The sequence below is a fragment of the Heterodontus francisci genome, chromosome 7, assembly GCF_036365525.1.
Source record: "Heterodontus francisci isolate sHetFra1 chromosome 7, sHetFra1.hap1, whole genome shotgun sequence".
NCBI lineage: Eukaryota > Metazoa > Chordata > Chondrichthyes > Heterodontiformes > Heterodontidae > Heterodontus > Heterodontus francisci.
The window spans coordinates 131,797,635-131,803,634 of record NC_090377.1 but is presented as its reverse complement, the minus strand read 5'-3'; positions in this window follow the sequence as shown (position 1 = coordinate 131,803,634).

Genomic DNA, 6,000 nt, shown 5'->3' with positions numbered 1-6,000 from the left:
ATAGCTCTATCATGTCCCCTCTCAGCCTCCTTCGCTCCAGGGAAAACAGACCCAGCCTATCCAATCTCTCTTTATAACTCAGGCCCTCCAAACCAGGCAACATCCTTGTGAATCTTTTCTGCACCCTCTCCAGCTTAATCACATCTTTCCTGTAGTGCGGCAACCAAAACTGCACACAGTACTCCAAATGTGGCCTAACCAACGTTATGTACAACTGTAACATGACGTCCCAACTCTTGTACTCAATGCCTCGGCCGATGAAGGCAAGCATGCCTTACGCCTTCTTCACCACCCTGTCTACCTGTGTTGCCACTTTCAGGGAAATATGTACTTGCACCCCAAGGTCTCTCTGCTCAACAACACTCCCCAGGGCCCTGCCATTCACTGTATATGTCCTGCCCTGGTTTAACTTCCTAAAATGCATCACTTTGCACTTGTCTGCGTTCAATTCCATTTGCCAATCCCTTGCCCACTTTCCCAGTTGATCTATATCCTGTTGTAACCTTAGACAACCTCCTTCACTGTCCACTATACCGCCAATTTTGGTGTCATCTGCAAGCTTACTAATCATGCCCCCTACCTTCACGTCCAAGTCATTAATATATAGGACAAACAACAGACGGCCCTGCACAGATCCCTGCGGCACACCACTAGTCACCGGCCTCCAATCTGAAAAACAACCCTCCACTACCACCCTCTGCCTCCTATCACCAAGCCAATTTTGTATCCAATTGGCTAGCTCACCCTGGATCCCATGTGTTTGAACCTTCTGGACCAGCCTACCATGCGGGACCTTGTCAAAGGCCTTACTAAAGTCCATGTAGACAATGTCCATCGCCCTGCCCTCGTCAATCCTCTTGGTTACCTCCTCGAAAACTCTATCAAATTCGTGAGACATGATTTCCCACACACAAAGCCATGCTGACTATCCCTAATCAGACCTTGCCTTTCCAAATGTGTATAAATCCTGTCTCTCAGAATCCCTTCCAATAACTTTCCCACCACTGATGTAAGGCTCACCGCCTGTAGTTCCTTGGCTTATCCCTGCTGCCCTTCTTAAATAAAGGCACAACATTAGCTATCCTCCAGTCTTCCGATACCTCACCCGTGGCTAACAATGATACAAAAATCTCTGCCAGGGCCCCAGCAGTCTCCTCCCTTGCTTCCCATCGCATCCTAGGATACACCTGGTCAGGCCCTGGGGATTTATCCGCCTTAATGCGCTTCAAAACCTCCAACACCTCCTCCTTTGTAATGTTGATATGCTCCAGGATATCGTTGTTCCCTCCCTTGAACTCACTAGCTTCCATGACCTTCTCCACAGTAAATACAGATGAGAAGTATTCATTTAAGACCTCGCCCATTTCCTGTGGCTCCACACATAGATTACCACACTGATCCTTAAGGGGACCTACTTTCTCCCTAGCTACCCTTTTACTCTTAATATATTTATAGAATCTTTTAGGATTCTCCTTTATCTTATCTGCTAGGGAAATCTCATGGTCCCTTTTCACCCTCCTAATTTCCTTCTTAAGTGTTGTCCTACATCCCCTAAACTCCTCGAGGGACTCGCTTGATCCCAGCTGCCTATACCTGACATATGCCTCCTTCTTTGTCCTGACCAGACCCTCAATATCCCTTGTCAACCAAGGATGTGGATAATAATGTGGATAAATGAGAGGTTATCCACTTTGGTAGCAAAAACAGGAAGGCAGATTATTATCTGAACGGCTATAAACTGAGAGAGGGGAATATGCAGCGAGACCTGGGTGTTCTTGTACACCAGTCGCCGAAGGTAAGCATGCAGGTGCAACAGACGGTAAAAAAGGCGAATGGTATGTTGGCCTTCATAGCGAGAGGATTCGAGTACAGGAACAAGGATGTCTTGCTGCAATTATACAGGGCCTTGATGAGGCCACACCTTGAATATTGTGTGCAATTTTGGTCTCCTTATCTGAGGAAGGATGTTCTTGCTTTAGAGAGCGTGTAGCAAGGGTTTACCAGACTGATTCCTGGGATGGTGGGACTGATGTATGAGGAGAGATTGAGTCAGTTAGGATTATATTTGCTGGAGTTCAGAAGAGTGAGGGGGGATCTCATAGAAACCTAAAAATTCTAACAGGACTTGACAGGGTTGATGCAGGAAGGATGTTCCCGATGGTGGGGGAGTCCAGAACCAGGGGTCATAGTCTAAGGATATGGGGTAAACCTTTCAGGACTGAGATGAGGAGAAATTTCTTCACCCAGAGAGTGGTGAGCCTGTGGAATTCGCTACCACAGAAAGCAGTTGAGGCCAAAACATTGTATGTTTTGAAGAAGGAGTTAGATATAGCTCTTGGGTCTAAAGGGATCAAAGGGTATGGGGTGAAAGCGGGAACAGGCTACTGAGTTGGATGATCAGCCATGAACATAATGAATGGTGGAGCAGGCTCAAAGGGCCGAATGGCCTACTCCTGATCCTATTTTCTATGTTCTAACAATGCCCCTCATAATCTTGTATACCTCAATCAGGTCCCCCATCAGCCTTCTCTGCTCTAAGAAAAACAACCCCAGCCTATTCAGTCTCTCTTCATAGCTGAAATGCTCCAGCCCAGGGAACATCCTGGTGAATCTCCTCTGCACCCTCTCCAGTGCAATCGTTATAGTGTGGTGCCCAGAACTGTACACAGAACTCTAGCTGTCGCCTAACCAGCGTTTTATACAGCTCCATCATAACCTCCCTGCTCTTATATTCTTTGCCTTAACTAATAAAGGCAAGTATCCCATTTGCCTTCCTAACCACCTTATCTACCTGTGCTGCTGCCTTCAGTGATCTATGGACAAGTACACCAAGGTCCCTCTGATCCTTTGATTTCCTAGGGTCTTACCATCCATTGTATATTCCCTTGCCTTGTTTGTCCTTCCAAAGTGCATCACCTCACACTTCTCAGGATTAAATTCTGTTGCCAGTGCTCTGTCCATCTTACCAGCCCATCTATATCGTCCTGAAATCTAAGGCTTTCTTCTTCACTATTTACAACACCATCAATTTTCATGTCATCTGCGAACTTACTGATCATATTTTCTATATTCACATGGTGGGCAATATAGAGGATTTGGAAAAAACGAAGAGGAGAACCACGAGACTAATTCCTAATATAAAGCGACTTGGTTATTAAGGTAGATCAAAAGAGTTTGGACTCTACATCATAGAGAAGCGAGATTATGGGGTGATCTGATTGAGGCTTATAAGACGATGAAAGGAAGAGATTGTTTTTGCGTTGACAGTTTGTTCCAATTAAATGGGTCAGGGAGGACCTGGGGGTCACAATTTTAAGTTGTGTAAGGTCAGATCTAGATTAGATGTCAGGAGGTGGTTCCTTTTCCAGACAATGGAACAGGTGGCCACCTCTTGGTGGATGTCAATTTGCTGAATTCTTTCAAGCATAAGTTGGAGCAATTTCTGGCTGGGGCGGCCATCACCTCTTACAGAAAGGTGGGTACATCAGGGAATTCAGGGCTACACAAGAGATCGCTATTTTGTGGGACAGGCTGGATGGACCAGAACATCTTTTCCTGTCCATCATATATGTTCGTACTATCCATTCTATCCCAGGCCTACAGCACATCTTCATGAAAATCATTCTGCTCTGAGATAATAGAAAACACATTCACTGCACAGCACTGGTTAGATACAGAGTAAAGCTCCCTCTCATGCATGAGAGTTTTCCATTTCTCATCCCATACCCTCTCTGAATTGGCAATTTCTTGCTGAATTTGTGGCATGTTGGCGTGCGTTCACTCAGCACTAATTTCCCATGGGGACCCTTCCTGGAAGGAGGTTGATGAGACTTTCATCCCGTGAGTCAGGCTTGGGTTGCAATCCTAGTGGCAGTGGTGTTCGTGTCTGAATAGTTGCACCATTGCTCCGCATTCCCCTCACCTCCTGGCCTGGATTGGGTTGAGAACCTGTGTGTCATGAGCAACATGAAGAAATGGAGGAGCTTTGCTGAAGCCAAGGATCCATTTATTATTCAGTGCATGAAGATGGATAATCAGTCTTGACAGAGTGAGTTCAATGTTACAATCTATTGAATGGTAAGAAACAGCCAGCTAACATTGCCAATTATCAGGCAAGCGTGTTAATTGTCAACGTCAGATTGAGTGTTCCAGATGGAGGAAAGAGGAAGTAATTTACAGCTACTGGTAATATCGCTAGGCAACGACCTTGTTGGAGCGACCTCATGTGTCTCTGAACCTCCACTCATGGTCCAGATAGTTGGGCGTCTCAGGAGCTGGTGTTTGGAACTCTACCTTCTCTGTTCCAGTCTCTGTCCAGTGAGAGGCTATTCTGAAGTGGCCTTCTTCTGGGACCTGCTGGGCAAGGATTATTCCTTCCTCCTCCTGAAAAACCCATTTTGGGGCAGGCTTGATTACCCGGCTGGTCTTTTCCTGCTCATCAGTTTTGTATGTTCATATGTGACACATCGAGAAGCTGGGACTTGGTGTGAAGAGGAATGGCTGTAACTCCAAGATGCAGCATTCTGGAGAGCAACACTTGAGCAACACGTGTGAGATAGTGGAAATTCTGATAGACAACCTTGCAATAACCTGTTATAAATAATGGATCATTTGTAAGCAGGCAAATATACTACTCGATCGTTCATGTATTCACATGCAGAAATAGACACATGCAGAGAGAGAGACACAAACACACACATGCAGAAGTAGACACACACGCAAGAGACACACCCTACATGCATGTACAAGGGGACACACTGTCGCAATGGTATTAAGACAGCTTGAACTTGAACTCAAGCAGACTTCACTCTGGTGCTGATCATGTCTCCTTGCGCTGGTGACTATGTCTGATTGTGCCTGACTATGTCTGTCTGTGTTTGACTCCGAATGACCTCCCTGCGAATATATTTCTATTCTCTGGGCTAAGGTTCCTTCTCCTTTCTCCCCTTTTTCCATTTGCTAATCTCCCTCTTCTCCTGAAAGCACTGACTCTTTTGGGGTGTCATGTGAGTATCTGGACAGATGAATATTGCACCATGGAGGGGCATTATGTTAGCAGGGTCAGTAACTAATGCAAATAAGAGCAGCAAGTTACAAAGGGACATGGACAGATTAAGTGAGAGGGCAAAACTATTGTAAATGGAGTTCACATGGGCAAGTATGAGGTCATCCACTTTGGACTTAAAGATAAATCAAAGTATGTTGTAAATAGGTGAGAAACTAGGAACTGTACAGGAGCAAAGAGATTTGGGAGTTTAAGTTTACAAATCATTTAAAGCCAGTAGACAGGTACAAAAAATAATCCAAAAGGCTAATGGAATGTTGGCCTTTATCCGAAGTAGGCTGGAATACAAAGGAGTGCAAGTTATGCTACAATTGTACGAAGCTCTGGTTAGACCACATCTGGAGTACTGTGTTCAATTCTGGGCACCCCACCTCAGGAAGGTTATATTGGGCTTGGTGGGGGATGCAGTGCAGATTCACCAGAACAATACCAGGGCTAAAAGAGTTAAATTATGAGGGCAGGTTGCATAAACCTGGCTAGTATTCCACGAGTATCGAGGACTGAGGGGTGAGGAAGAAAGGGAGTGAAAGAAAGAGGAAGGGAAGGGGAGATGGAGAGTTGGGGTCAGAAAGAGGGGGAAAGAGAGAGTGGAGTGGGAGAAAGATAAAGGGGGAGGAGAGAGAAAGAGAAAGTGGAGAGTGTCATTCTCAACCATGGAGAACTGGTTTGAGATATCTGGACCCCAGGGGCTGCCCGCCTATCAGCTTGCCCACAGATGCTTTAATGGTTGGTGGGGGAGGGGAGTGTGAAGGGAGATTGAGAAAGAAGGGGAGAATCATACCCTGCAAAGGGGAGATTCAGTTTTAACTGACAGGGTTCCTACTCTGACTTTAATTACTTTTGAAATGCTCATACTGAGGGAATACAACATTAACTGGTCTGCCAAAGCATTGGCTGTGGAAGGGCCTGACTGAACTGTACAGGAGCCTGGGCCT